Genomic DNA, 14,510 nt, shown 5'->3' with positions numbered 1-14,510 from the left:
ACGGTGGTAAATACACACAAGCTCTCACTCATCTGAGCTACACGGCTACCAAGATGATCTCGGGTGCGCCGAGCTGGTACGGAACATATTGAACTGATCGACGGCGAATTGTCTCTCAGACAGGCTTTTCACCTCTAAGCTCCCTGACTGACAGTGATCAGCTAGGTAGTGAAACAGTCAGCTGCTTCTAAGCCTTAAACAGCTGCATCTCGGCGCTTCCACGGAGAGATGATTTGAAAGCCGAACATCACCCATTGGGAACACCTTACTATCACTAGTTTAAGAGACTCTTAAGGTCTTGCAGAGGTGCCTGTCTAATAGCATGCGCTTTGCAAGCTATAGGTGTTTAGGCTGAGGCAGAATGCCTGTTAACAAAATGTTTTTCTAAAGGTGTGTCCAAGTGGCTGCAAAAGGACAACACTCCTGGGGTGCTGTGGCTTAGTTGGTTAAAGTGCCTGCCTAGTAAACAGGAGATCCTGGGTTCGAATCCCAGCGGTGCCTTCCTTGTTCTGTCTTCTTGAACAGTACTGGTCATTATGGACAACCGCCTACAGCTAGACTTAATTAAATGCAAGTATTCATTTCCTGTCTTTAACGCGACTTGTTTTTCTTAAAATGGATGCAACTTGCAAAACATGAAATACAAACCTTGCTAATCAGCGCTAGCGGCTGGCAAAAAAAAAAATAAGTCAGCAATGTTTTTTTCTTTAACCTTAACCCTACTAATGGAGAAGAGTTAAACGACCGAGTCTATGCAGCTTAAACGGTGCGCACGTCGGGTTCTTAGCTGGTAAATCACGCTCACCCCAGTCCTTAATCTTTTAAAGAGGATACAAAATTGAACCTAATCGCCACATCACATACATCCTGTTCAATGATAAAAAGGTAACATCTATCCTCGCTCCAGACTAAATCTCACGTTGAGGGCATATTTTTTTTCACTTTACCATGAGCCGGGCTCGGCTGCACAGAGGAGAGAGCAGAGCAATGAGGTCACGGGGACAGGGGAGTCACACGCTGGCGGTTTGAATACGCGGAAGATCACTGAGGGATCCACAGTATATGGACCCTCCGTGCGCCATCAGTCCGCACTCCGGACTCTGAATCCTGCCATCCGAGTTAAGATCTCGGCGGAACCTGAGGCACAGTTCCTTCTTAAAACGTAATCTGGTGAGCATTTCTAGAATCGTACTTGTATAGATGCAGCCTTTAATGTGTTGCTAGGTTAAAATTGATGACTTCTTGTATTTCAGTAGGCAACTGCCCTCTTGATTTCGGATTTAATTTCTTTATTACAGGGGCGCTTTTATGATGACAGAGTCATGTTCAGGTACTTTGCTTGATGGAGGAAGCTCATTTCGGACTCTGTGATCTGCTCACCTGGAAAGGTCTGCTGTACTACTACAAGAGAGAAGTAGAGTCTGGAAGAAGGGACAATTTTATGATGCTTTGGAAGGTAATGTTTTTTTTTTCTTTGAAATCGAAATGAATCAGAATAGCAGTGCAAAAGACAAACTCTTGGTTTGGTTTAAAGAGATATGGTTTTAAAACAGACAACATGTAGAAAACAGGTGTTTCTCACTTTTGGAAAAGAATGGACCGGGGGTAATATTTTACTAGTTGCAGGGCTGAGCTCACTGGGTTACAGTCCTGCAGTGTCACACCAGGTCCAGTGGTGCAATGGATAACGCGTCTGATTACGAATCAGGAGATTGTAGGTTCGACTCCTGTCTGGCTCAGGTCATTTTTAAACGCACCGGGCTGCTCCCTAAGTAGTCTGTGCTACTTACTGCATTGTAATTGCACCCAGTAAGAGATTTCCTTCATGTAAATGAACTGCACCTGACAGCTTTAGAAAAACACCTGGGCTCAGTACGGTGCTGAGAACTCAGCGTTGCTGTTCTAATTAGCACGCACTGCATCGGCTATGAACCCGAACTTTTCAATTATTCCGACCAGTAAGTCAACACGTAGTCCACATGAAAGGAAGAAATATTCTCTTGTCTGTCTCTTGTTTTTATAGAACTGAATGTCCCTGACAATGTACTGTTAGTTTTAATTGAAGAACGGCATTTGTTTTCAAATATACCAGAAAAGTTTACGTAACTGCTCGTGCGACACTCAGTTGTAATTAGTCAAGAAATAAAGTCAAACAACAGCTGCGGGTTTGATTCTGAACGTACAGATGCAGCCATTCAAAATGGGTGAGGTATTTCGCGGCATACCGCGACACGCCCACCGGGGTATCACGCGGTTCACGTGTGTCACGTGACTAACTATCCGGCGTCGCCTTGTAAAACCGCCAGGGGGAGCTTAACCTCTCATGTACAGCATTTGAGCCTTTAATTTTGAACTGTGTATTACAGCATGTTAATCATCAGTCATTAAAATGTTGGTATATTTTATGAAAGCAAGATTGCTCAGTTGGACAAAACCAACTGAGCTGTGCATCACACAGCTGCCAGCGCACCTCACCGTACCAGGCCACCACTGCGTCATATAGCTGCAAGCGCACCTCACCGTGCCAGGCCACCACTGCATCATACAGCTGCCAGGGCACCTCACCGTGCCAGGCCACCACTGCGTCACAACACACAGCTGCCAGTGCACCTCTACATACCCGACCACCACTGCATCACACAGCTGCCAGCGCACCTCACCGTGCCAGGCCACCACTGCGTCACAACACACAGCTGCCAGTGCACCTCTACATACCCGACCACCACTGCATCACACAGCTGCCAGCGCACCTCACCGTGCCAGGCCACCACTGTGTCACAACACACAGCTGCCAGTGCACCTCTACATACCCGACCACCACTGCATCACACAGCTGCCAGCGCACCTCACCGTGCCAGGCCACCACTGCGTCACAACACACAGCTGCCAGTGCACCTCTACATACCCGACCACCACTGCATCACACAGCTGCCAGCGCACCTCACCGTGCCAGGCCACCACTGCGTCACAACACACAGCTGCCAGTGCACCTCTACATACCCGACCACCACTGCATCACACAGCTCCAGCGCACCTCACCGTGCCAGGCCACCACTGCGTCACAACACACAGCTGCCAGTGCACCTCTACATACCCGACCACCACTGCATCACACAGCTCCAGCGCACCTCACCGTGCCAGGCCACCACTGCGTCACAACACACAGCTGCCAGTGCACCTCTACATACCCGACCACCACTGCATCACACAGCTCCAGTGCACCTCACCGTGCCAGGCCACCACTGCGTCACAACACACAGCTGCCAGTGCACCTCTACATACCCGACCACCACTGCATCACACAGCTCCAGCGCACCTCACCGTGCCAGGCCACCACTGCGTCACAACACACAGCTGCCAGTGCACCTCTACATACCCGACCACCACTGCATCACACAGCTGCCAGCGCACCTCACCGTGCCAGGCCACCACTGCGTCACAACACACAGCTGCCAGTGCACCTCTACATACCCGACCACCACTGCATCACACAGCTGCCAGCGCACCTCACCGTGCCAGGCCACCACTGCGTCACAACACACAGCTGCCAGTGCACCTCTACATACCCGACCACCACTGCATCACACAGCTGCCAGGGCACCTCACCGTGTCAGGCCACCACTGCGTCACACATATTTCAGCGCCATATATTTCATGGATATTATGGAATATAATGGATGGATATCTTAGTTATCTTTCAAGTTCACAGGTTTGCATGCATAATTTAATTTTGAAAGCCACTGAGACATCAGGTACTACTGTTGTATTTATGAAAAAGAAACAAAACAAAAAACATACTAACAACTGTGCCATCCTACTCCTTAGTTAATACATTTTATTATTCATAAACAGTTAACATTGTTAGCAAAATATTTTGAATTATATTTAACCCTATTTTATCTTTAGTTTTGTATTTAACTTATTATATGATAGTCAGACTTAATGTATATTTGAACAATGAAAATATATTTTTACAAGATTTTACATTCACTTTAATGCACTTAAAATTAATATGGTTAATAATAGTAAACTGTAACATGCTGTAACAAGATCGGTTAAACTGCGAAGAAAATGCTTTCAGAGAAAATGTTTCAGGTGTGAAGAACATAGATGTCCAATGCAATTTCAACCAAACCTGTTCCCACACACCTTGCCCCCACTACCATTAGAATAAACACAAACATTTTAGCGTTTCATTCTGAGCAGAAGACCCTCACACCTGAAGAGTGCTGGCTGTGACGAATTAAACCGGTTTTACAGGTTTCAATCACAGACCATGTGACATGGGACTCAGTAAACTAACACACAGCGCCACTGGATTTGATAATACCTAACCAAAATCCGCAATATGGAAACAGAACCTGTGTAATTGTTGATAGATGATGTACTCGTAACATTTTTTCAAGACGAACTACAACATTTAAAAAATGACTTGTATGTACTTGATATCTCTAATCAATCCACGGGTCCCAGCACAAAACGAAACTAAAACGCATACCGTTTCGCGCTTCTTATTAGTTGCTCAAAAGTAATTTGACCGTATGAAATGCATAATATAAACCTAGAAACATATACGTGAGCAGTACTTAAGCACTGTAGTATCGGTGTTAAGACATACCTCTCAAATACTGTAAATCAAGTTAAAAATATCTCAAGACCGATTCTGGTCGTTATGAAACCATGTTTCGTGTATGTTTTCTTTTTCATCTTGAAATAACTCATTTCTAAATACCTTTTTCACTGTTAACATCTTGCAGCAACTTTGTGACAAAATATACACTCTGACAGTTCATCCTGCTACCAACATTAAATAAAACAAATCTTAAGATTTCTATATTTATGTCTTTATTTAGTGGTTTCATTAGTGACAAAGGCTAAACTTTCTTGGAAAAATGTATTTTATGTGTTGCGGAAAAAACTGACTTGCTTTAACAAAATATGTTTACAAATCCTTTCACCTGGCATTTTCGTAGTTAGAAATTATGGAACGCTCTGTTAAAAGCAAGGGAGTTTTTATGTCCGTTGCAGTTCTTTTGCAACATGAATATAATTATATCGTTATTAATTTCTTGAGATACGTGATTCCATATTATATTCCCTTTTAATCAAATTCTAAAAGTATGCTTGTTGACTCCGGTATCACGTTAGTTAAAGACTTCGAAGCTTACAATGGTTAGGGAGAAATGGAATACTGGTGTGTATTTTTTTCTTTAAAGTACCAAGACCAGCTATATACTGTATGTTTACGTTCCAAAATTAATATCGTTTATGGCCTTCACACGCGTTACAGTATGCTCCTATTCTTTTTATGCTCAGGTACTAAGATTTCCCTTCAGTGGCAAAATTCAATATCTACAACGGGCACAGTAAAGACGTTTACAGTAAGTCTTTCTACGACAGACCAATGGACCACGAGTGCCCCTGTCGGTCAACCAATCACGCACCGCCTACCGGTCAAAGGCCTTTTCTAGGTCTACACTTAAAATGCACAGAGGGAGGGAGCGATCCTCTGAGTACAGACAGACATCCCTCAACAAGGCCAGGTTGTCGCTCATCAGGCGTCCTGCTATCCCACAAGTCTGTTCTTTCCCTACCAGTGAGGCCACTACATTTTGTAGGCGCAGGAAAAGGGCTTTGGAGAGGATCTTAGTGTCCACGCCTAACAGGCTGAGGGGTCTCCAGTTCTTTATGTTATTCTTTGCTCCTTTCTTAAACAAGAGAGAGATAGTGCCTTCTCTTAAGGAGTCAGGCAGCAATTCTGTCTTATAGCTTTCCACGAATAGGAGCAGTAGCGGATCCTGAAGCAGATCCCAAAAGGTGCAATAAAATTCTTTAGGGAGCCCGTCAGCACCCGGAGTTTTCCCCTGCTGTAAGCTCTCCATAGCCTGTCTCAGCTCTTCTACTGTCAAATCCCTCTCAAGTACTTCCCTATCTTCTTCACTCAAAACGTTTTCTAGCTTTGAGGTAAAAAAATGAATTTCTTCATCCTTTACCTCTGTAGAGCTGTACAGTCTTGAGTAGAAGGCCTCGGTGCAGGAGAGAATAGCACTCGGCTCTGTTCTCTCTCGTCCCTCCTCATCAACTACACTTTCCATGACAGACTTGGAGCCTACCACTTTCCTGAAAAAGAAGCGAGTACACTTCTCATTTTCTTCCAAGAACTGCACTCTGCTTCTTAACAGCACTCCTCGACTACTTTCTTCGGCTATGCTCCGGATGTCCTTTTTTAAAAGGGCGATATCCTCGAGCACATCGAAGCCACTGTGCAGCATCGTGTAGAGACGCTGCAGCTGCCTCTGTTTCCTGACTAGCACTCCTCTCCGTCTGGCAGCAGCCTTCCTTCCCTCAGCCATGAAAAAGGCCTTTGTCCTCACCTTCACCTCCTCCCACCACTCTCCTACTGACCCGTACAGACACTGCAAGGACAGCCACTGTGATAGTTTCTCCTTGTAGCGGGATACTACCCCCTCGTTCTCTAGCAGCTTTGTGTTGAGTTTCCAGAGGCCTGGGCCAAAAACAGTCCCGCCCTGGAGTTCCACTCTACACCCTAAAGCCTGATGATCTGAGAAGAAGACAGGCTGAAGAGTGACCCCAACAACTTTCACTCTCTCTGAGACAAAGCAATAGTCAATTCTGGAGCTGCTATTCCTCCCTGACCATGTATATCCTGCTGTTGTGGGATATATACATCTATATGTGTCTGAGAGTTTAAAGTCTTTTCTGTCTCACTAGTTACCTTCTTCTTTTTCTTTTTCTTCTTACCAATTTCCTGCCAGCCATCCTCTGAATGAGCCTTCATCAGGGTGGCAGCAGTAAAAGCATTCACGGAGTCCATTTCAAGGAAGGGGGTAGAGGGAGGGGTGGAGGGGTTCCAGCTGTCCCCATCGCCATGCTCTCCTTCCTCCTCGCTCGGGGAGAAAACAGAGTCATTTTTCCTTTTCCTCAAGTCCAGCTCCTGGGAGCACTGAGGGGAAAGGGGTGCAGCCAATGCACCAGTCTCCTCTTCCCCCTCACCCACCAGCTGCTGCAGATCCTCCGTGATGGACTGGATGGAGGAGAGGAGGGCATCTGTAGCACTTGCAGAGTCTGAGAAAAGCAGCTCCGCTGAATCCTGGGTCTCCTCGCTGGACCCGCTCCACCGGGGGGCCCCACACTGGCCCTCGTTCTGAGGAGCAGGAATGGGGGAGGGGTCCTCGCTGTTCTCGGGGGTTTTCAAACCCTCGTGCTTGTCTGGTGCAGTCTGCGGTTGTGGGGGCGTAGTGGATTTCTCTTCCACCGGCCCCAGCGCCACAGCAGGACTGATCCTGGCTGGAGCCTGAGACTCTTTGTCCAACAAGGGTTCTTTGTTTGACTTGTTGTTTGCTTTGGCTTTTCGGGCCGGTTTGGCTGAAACAAGCACTGCCTCATCCTTTCTCATTTTGAGTTTATTGGCGTAGGCGTGAGGGCAGTTCTTAAAAACGTGTCCTTCCGAGCCACATAAATTGCACTTTGGCAGCATTGAACAGTCAGAGGCTAAATGTCCCTGTTTGCCACAGGTCTTGCAGCATTTCACAGTGCAGGACGATGCCAGGTGTCCCACAGCACCACAGCGCCGACACACCTTTGGTTGTCCCACATAAAAAACATAGCCATTGCAGGCGCCCAGCCGGATTGTAGAGGGCAGGTGCCTTAAGCCTCCATTTACATTGTCCGGTAGCAAGCAAACCTCGAATTTCCTTGCTCCTGTTTTTATACCGTCAACATCTCTAACCTCAGTTCCATGGTGGACGATGCAGTACTGGTTAAGCCAGGTGTGAATGTCCTCCGTCTTTGCCAGTTCCGAGAACACAACAACATGCACCGTTTTCCTCTCTCTCCGTGTCAGAGGCTGCAAGATGATCTTCTCAAGGGCAGGAACTTTCCCTCTTTTTGCCTCAAACACATCCACACATTGTTCAAACAGAGAATAGGTAGCAAAAACAACCTCAGATGCTTTCTGACCTGGGAGAGCGAAGATGAAATCCAAGTGCCGAGGTTCAAAGCCAAGTTCCTTCTGTAACACTTTTCTGCTGAACTGCATACGATCCAATTACTGCATACGCCAGTAATTCAAGATGGCGCCATGTTAGTGGCAGCCTGCTACAGCAGCTCCGTGTCTTTTTGTTGTCTTTTTGTTTCTTTCAGTTAGTAAATGCTAGTGTGTTAGTGTTTTTTCTTCATACCTTTGCCGGCAACTAGATTTGCGATCACAACATGATGGATACTAGGAAGCTGAGAAACTTTTTCTTGTTTTTTCTGATACTCGGACCTCTGTGGCTATCGAGTTGCAATGCCGATAGCCACAGAGGCATTGTCTACACGCGGGACCAGCTGATCGCGCTAGCGCGTCCGCCTCTACTCACTGGAGAGAAGCCATCGGTGCCGGAGGAGCTGAGGAGGAGAAGCCGAGGCTGTAGGGCTGGTGCGACGCGAAAGGCGAAGAGAAGGAGATTTAAACCCTACCTTCCTTCGATCATCATGGGAAATGTGCGGTCCTTAGCGAACAAGATGGACGAACTGGGAGCATTGGTGAGAAGCCAGAGGGAGTATCGTGAATGCAGTATCATGTGTTTCACCGAGACGTGGCTGCAGGAACTTATTCCGGACTCGAACGTTACCATCGGCGGCTTTCAGACGGTGCGGGCGGACAGAAATACCGAAAGCGGTAAGAGGAAAGGAGGGGGGCTCGCGGTGCTTGTAAACAACAGATGGTGTAATCCTGGACATATTCATGTTAAGGAGCGCGTCTGTAACCCGGACATTGAACTGGTAGCCGTAGGACTGCGTCCGTACTATCTGCCGCGGGAGTTTACATGCGCCATCTTTGTTGTTGTTTACATTCCACCTACGGCAAATGCAGAGGTAGCGTGTGACGTCATAAACACAGTCACAGCCAGGCTACAAACAAAGCACCCAAGCGCTTTTATAGCTATTTCAGGAGACTTTAACCACGTATCTATTTCCACCACTCTGCCTACTTTCCACCAGTTTGTTAAGTGCCCGACCAGGGAAAACAAAACACTGGACTTATTATATGCCAATGCTAAGGATGCATATAGTTCCACAGCCCTTCCCCCCCTTGGCAGATCAGATCACAACCTTGTCTTGCTTACACCACTATACAAGCCTATTGTCCAGCGCCAACCTGTGACCATGAGGACCGTGAGGAGATGGTCTCAGGAGGCTATGGAGGATCTACGTGGTGCTTTGGAGGCCACCAACTGGGATGTGCTGTGCGAACCACATGGGGAGGACATAGACAGCATGGTGGACTGTGTCACTGACTATATTAACTTCTGCGTAGACAACACCATCCCCACCAAAGACGTACACTGCTTTTCAAATAACAAACCCTGGATCACCAGCGACCTGAAGGCTCTTCTGAATGACAAGAAGAGAGCCTTTAGGAGGGGAGATAAGGAAGAGGTCAAGCGTGTACAGAGGGAGCTAAAGCAGAAGTTAAGAGAGAGCAAGGATGCCTACAGGAGGAAGGTAGAGGACAAGCTGCAAAGGAATAGGGTGAGAGATGTATGGAGCAGCATGAGAGAGATCACTGGCTTCAAACAGGCTGGGGTTGCAACAGAAGGGAACCTGGAGATGGCCAACAAGTTGAACCAGTTCTTTAACAGGTTTGATTCTGGGTCCTCTGTGGCGCAACACCCATCCCCCCACAGCCACACGCTCCCTAACCCTTCACAGCTGCAACTGCCCAACACCTCCTCCATCCCCCCACAAACATGGCCGCCTACAGCTACAACCCCCGACGGCTGCTCACCCACCCATCCCCCACAGCTGCCACTCTCCAACACCTCTGCCATTAACACCTCCGGCACTGAAAGCACTATGAGCATCATCCCCCGGGCCAGGCTGACCATCACAGCTGACCAGGTGAAGAAGGAGCTGAAGAGGCTGCACGGGGGTAAGGCCACAGGACCAGATAACATCTGTCCCAGAGTTCTGAGGGCCTGTGCTGATCAGCTGAGCGGAGTGCTCCAGCGACTGTTCAACCTGAGCCTGCGCTTGGAGAGAGTCCCGGTGCTCTGGAAGACATCATGCCTGGTCCCGGTACCAAAGAAAGGGCGCCCCTCTGTCCTCAACGACTACAGACCAGTTGCACTGACTTCTCACATCATGAAGACACTGGAGAGACTGGTCTTATCCCACCTGAGACCCATGGTCAGCTCATCACTGGACACCCTACAGTTTGCCTACCAGCCCAGTGTTGGTGTGGAGGATGCGATCATCTACATGCTGCAAAGGGCCTACTCACACCTGGACAGGGCTGGCAACACTGTAAGGATCATGTTTTTCGACTTCTCCAGTGCCTTCAATACCATCCAGCCCTTACTTCTAAGGAGGAAGCTGGAGGAGATGCAAGTCGATGCCTCCATGACCTCGTGGATCACTGACTACCTGACGGGCAGACCACAGTCTGTGAGACTTCAGAACTGCGTGTCTGAACTGGTAGTGAGTAACACAGGGGCACCTCAAGGGACAGTTCTTTCTCCATTCCTCTTCACCCTCTATACTTCGGACTTTAAGTACAACTCAAAGTCATGCCACCTGCAAAAGTTCTCAGATGACTCTGCGATTGTGGGGTGTATCAAGGGTGAGCAGGAGGAGGAGTACAGAGGACTGGTCAGCAGCTTTGTGGAGTGGTGTGGGGTGAACCACTTGGAACTGAATGTTACAAAGACAAAGGAACTGGTGGTAGATTTCAGGAGGAAAAAGGTCAAACCTACTCCTGTCTACATCCATGGGAGTGGCGTGGAGATGGTGGACTCGTACAAGTACCTGGGAGTGCACATCGACGATAGACTGGAATGGTCTAAGAACATCGAGGCCATCTATAAGAACGGACAGAGCCGACTTTACTTCTTGAGGAGGCTCAGGTCCTTCAATGTGTGTAGTAAGATGCTACACATGTTTTATCAGTCGGTGGTAGCGAGTGCCATTTTCTACGCAGTGGTGTGCTGGGGCTCTGGGATTAGAGCAGTAGATTCCAAAAGGCTGAACAAGCTCATCAGGAGAGCGAGCTCTGTCATTGGGTCTGACCTGGACCCCTTGGAGGTAGTGGCTGAGAGGAGAATGATGTCCAAACTGGAGGCCATCATGGACAACTTCTCCCATCCCCTCTATGACAGGCTTGCAGGAATGAAGAGCATGTTCAGCAATAGACTGATTCACCCACGGTGCGACAGGGAGCGCTACAGGAGGTCATTCTTGCCGTCTGCCATAAGACTGTACAACGCATCCACCTTGCGTCTTGGCAGAGGCAACAGCGACAGTGACCTGTTTCTGGACTAAACGCATATACACATATACTGCTACATCTGTTCTCTTTCTTTTTCTTTTTCTTTTTCCCGTTTACAACCACTTTTGTGCAATATATGCCAGGGACCTGTGCAATACATTTATATTTATATTTATATCTATGGTTACATCTATATTTATATTCATACGTGTGATACGATTTTCTGTGTACTGTTCTGTTCTAGTTTCCTCTTGTGTGTCCGGACTGTGAGTAACTCTTGTATTGTATTGTATGTATTGTACTATTAGTATATAATTCGTTACACTGTGGCTGTGTTGTGTGTGTTAAGCTGCTGTTGCACTGCAATTTCCCTCACGGGATCAATAAAGTATCTATCTATCTATCTATCTATGAAGAGGTCACCCAAAAGCTCAAAACGTACAGCATTCTTGCGGGATCCAAAGGTTGCCATCTCAAACTGCAAAACAAACACTGCTTCCACAAAACAAGAAAACAATCCAACTACTCCAACTACAGGCTGATCAAGGTATCTCCCCTGCCAGGTAAGCCGAGAGCCACAGGCGATGAGCCCGGAGCTGAACGGGCCCCACTGGCTCGTTTGTAAGGCCAGGTGCATTACCAACCACGACCGGCAGGGCAGAGGCCTTGAAGGCGGCCTGGGCTCCTGCAGCTGTCCAGCCACGCACTCTGGTTTCTCTTCATCTCGTACAAATCTTTTGCCTTTTACTAAAGATTTCCATGGAGAGGAGCATGAATGAGTTCCATACAATTTTTGTGCTTCCCTGCCTTCGGGTGGGGCGCAGCTGGGCTGGTCAAAGAGAGAAAACAAAACCGCTCACAATCGCTCTTATTACGGCGACTGTGGCCGTCTGCTCTGCGAGTCCTCGGTCTCCGCCTGTCTGATTGGCGCTCTTTTCTTTGGGAGGCGGGAAGTGTCCGGCCGCAAATATGAAGCGTTACAGCAACGACATGCCATGAGACGATTGACAACGATTTCCATAGGATCCCCGCGGTTGCCTGGCAACCGTCAGCTTTGCGCAGTGGCAGTATCGTAGCCTGTGAGGTTTAGCCGAGGCGCGATTATTGCTAGTTGAAAACTTTTCCCAATACCCCGCTTCCGCCGGTTTGCAATACAATCGGCGAAAGCAATTTTTGACAGTCTCGTCAGAGACTGAGCAAGGTGTTTAAAGACAGATTTTGTCATGGTAACATCATGGTAGAAAGAAACAAGCTTGTTACGTCTCAACAGAAACGCTCTTTAGCTCTTTCAGCGTTATGCAGAGAACAGCGTCTGTCGAGATCACTTTTGAGTCAGCGCGAAACGCCGTGTGCTGTCAGTTTGATTTCATATTGCTCATAGCGGCGCCCGGCCTTTGTCTGTCAAACGTTAGGTTGCGCTTCTTCATGCTGCATCGTCGGCATGAGTGGAGCTTTTTAAACGTCTGTACTTACTGCGCCCCATAAGAAATTGTTTGTCCCCGTTCAAAAGAGATTGTGCGATGTCCTGCAGCGTTCGCAAAGCAAACCTTTGACAGTTTGAAAAGAGGAATTTATTCTGCTTCCTGTGCGTGCAGTAGTTACAAAGTTGAACGTCTTTACACGATCTGCTGCAGTTTTCAGTGGGCGGGCTTTGTCAGATGGCTTGGAAAAACGCACTGTGTTTCGGCTCGGGAAACATCATGAGCAGTGTCCTGCATGTTTTCTGTGTATAGCTGTCTTTTAACGCATACAGAATTCATTCGAAATCATTGATTTCTCCAATTAACAAAGGTCCCTTTTTGAACCTGCCAGAAGCATTCTTTCAATGTAACAGATTTACTCCGAGGAAAGGCAGCATGACATTGAGAGTAGCTCAAGCTTTCAGCACCCGTATCGGACTGCGTGTATGCAGACACCGCTCAGAATCCCCTGTAAGATTCTCCCTCAGTTCCGTTGTGCAGTGCTTTACCTCTTTCAAAAGGCTTCACTTTCCTAGTCACATTCCAATGCTCATCGAACCCGGGCTGTTTCCTCCAGCGGTATAGTATTGCAGTGAGACAGCACGATGCCTGCAAGACTATGTCACGCTAAACGCCACAGATTGTGTTTGTCCCTTCGTGTCAGTCGTCCTGCAGCCACGGGAAGTGGGACACAAACATGCTGCAATGCTTTCAGGACGTTAGGATTTGTTTGTGCAACATCCGAGAAGAGTACTTGTGGCTTGAATGTGAACTGTACGTGCCCACCCCCTTTCCTCTGTAGTGCATGAGTTCCTCCCGGCATGCCCTTCGTCATTGTTCTGTCATCTTGTATTTAAAGGGTTGTATTTCTGCTGCTGAAAATAAGCAACGGTTTTCTCACAACGCCCTTTGTTCCCGACGGAGCCCTTGTCTGTCATGACATTCTTCAAAACCTCAAGCTAGAAGAAGACGACAAATATGAAGCGTTACAGCAACGACATGCCATGAGACGATTGATGACGATTTCCATAGGATCCCCGCGGTTGCCTGGCAACCGTCAGCTTTGCGCATTGGCAGTATCGTAGCCTGTGAGGTTTAGCCGAGGCGCGATTATTGCTAGTTGAAAACTTTTCCCAATACCCCGCTTCCGCCGGTTTGCAATACAATCGGCGAAAGCAATTTTTGACAGTCTCGTCAGAGCGTGACATAGTCTTGCAGGCATCGTGCTGTCTAACTGCAATACTATACCGCTGGAGGAAACAGCCCGGGTTCAATGAGCCTTGTAATGTGACTAGGAAAGTGAAGCCTTTTGAAAGAGGTAATGTCGACGCTTTTTTAACAGAGCACCAAAAAAGCGTCTTTTTTGAAGGCCTGGGTACTGAGCATTGGTGGTTCAGTGGTAGAATTCTCGCTTACCATGTGGGAGGCTCTGGTTCGATTCCCAGCCAAAGCAGTAGCTTTTGCAGCGAGCGGCTCCATCACTTGCATCCCCTTGCAACTCGCAACTGAAAACCCACTGAAGCAAAGCATTTGTTAGCCAGGTCAGTACCCGGATGAGGGTGAGCTACAGGGAAAAACAAAGTTTCCAGCTGGAAGCGGTGTTAATGGTGCCGGTGGGGGGGCGCTCACCCTGCATCACGCTTTCATGTATGCTATTGCAGACACCAACGTTGCCTAGATAGAAAACCGAAATAGCCGTGGGTTTGCTTGCTGGTCTGAAGGATCTCTCTTCGAATATCTATCATTTGTCAATGGAAGTAAAAAGCGCTGCAATCTCA

General features: G+C 47.8%; 3 non-coding genes across 3 annotated transcripts; all 3 read left to right on the top strand.

Annotated features, from left to right (window-relative positions):
• The first annotated feature begins 11,975 nt into the window (after positions 1-11,975).
• LOC148632535 (U5 spliceosomal RNA) lies at positions 11,976-12,092 on the top strand. The gene has a single exon (XR_015934338.1). It is a non-coding gene; the product is annotated as a U5 spliceosomal RNA (small nuclear RNA).
• A 230-nt stretch (positions 12,093-12,322) lies between these two features.
• LOC148632534 (U4 spliceosomal RNA) lies at positions 12,323-12,464 on the top strand. The gene has a single exon (XR_015934349.1). It is a non-coding gene; the product is annotated as a U4 spliceosomal RNA (small nuclear RNA).
• Positions 12,465-13,791: 1,327 nt separating this feature from the next.
• Positions 13,792-13,933, top strand: LOC148632533 (U4 spliceosomal RNA). The gene has a single exon (XR_015934357.1). It is a non-coding gene; the product is annotated as a U4 spliceosomal RNA (small nuclear RNA).
• Positions 13,934-14,510: the final 577 nt, after the last annotated feature.

This window comes from Lepisosteus platostomus, unplaced genomic scaffold (assembly GCF_059453375.1).
Source record: "Lepisosteus platostomus isolate fLepPlt1 unplaced genomic scaffold, fLepPlt1.hap1 Scaffold_61_H1, whole genome shotgun sequence".
NCBI lineage: Eukaryota > Metazoa > Chordata > Actinopteri > Semionotiformes > Lepisosteidae > Lepisosteus > Lepisosteus platostomus.
This window is presented reverse-complemented; position numbering and strand designations above follow the sequence as displayed.